A 514-nucleotide genomic window follows, 5' to 3' on the forward strand; every position below is an offset into this window, starting at 1 on the left:
GCGGCTAGCGGACTGACTGCAGCCTGCGCTGGCTGGGTCCGCCATGGACATGGACTTGGCCCTCCGCAGCCCGACTCCAAGGGTTGGGCGGGCCGGGCGGGGGAGGGGAATCGCGGGGTTTGTATTTTTTTTATCTCAGCCTTGGTGTGCGCCGGGGCCTCCCTCCCTTCTCCAGACTCTTCCTTTCCAAACCCTTCACCCAACTTCCAGTCCCCTGTCCAGAGAGAAATGGCATTCACCCCATCTTACCACACTCACTCATCAGCCCTGGGGAGAGTTCCTGTGACCTAGAAACAGGAGTCCTGCGTTCCAATTGCAGCGTCACTGACTCTGTGACATCTGGCAAGGCCCTTGGCCTCTCTGGGCCTCAGTTTCCCTCAAATCATTAAAAGAATCTCTTAGCAGATGAAACTCGTTCTAGCCTTTTCATTTGACTCTTAAATCCCTGGGCTAGGCTGGGATTATAATTCCCATTTTGCAGATATGGAAACTGAGGCCTGGAGAGCTGAAGCGT

Source organism: Crocuta crocuta, unplaced genomic scaffold (assembly GCF_008692635.1).
Source record: "Crocuta crocuta isolate KB4526 unplaced genomic scaffold, BGI_CrCroc_1.0 scaffold214, whole genome shotgun sequence".
Taxonomy (NCBI): Eukaryota; Metazoa; Chordata; class Mammalia; order Carnivora; family Hyaenidae; genus Crocuta; species Crocuta crocuta.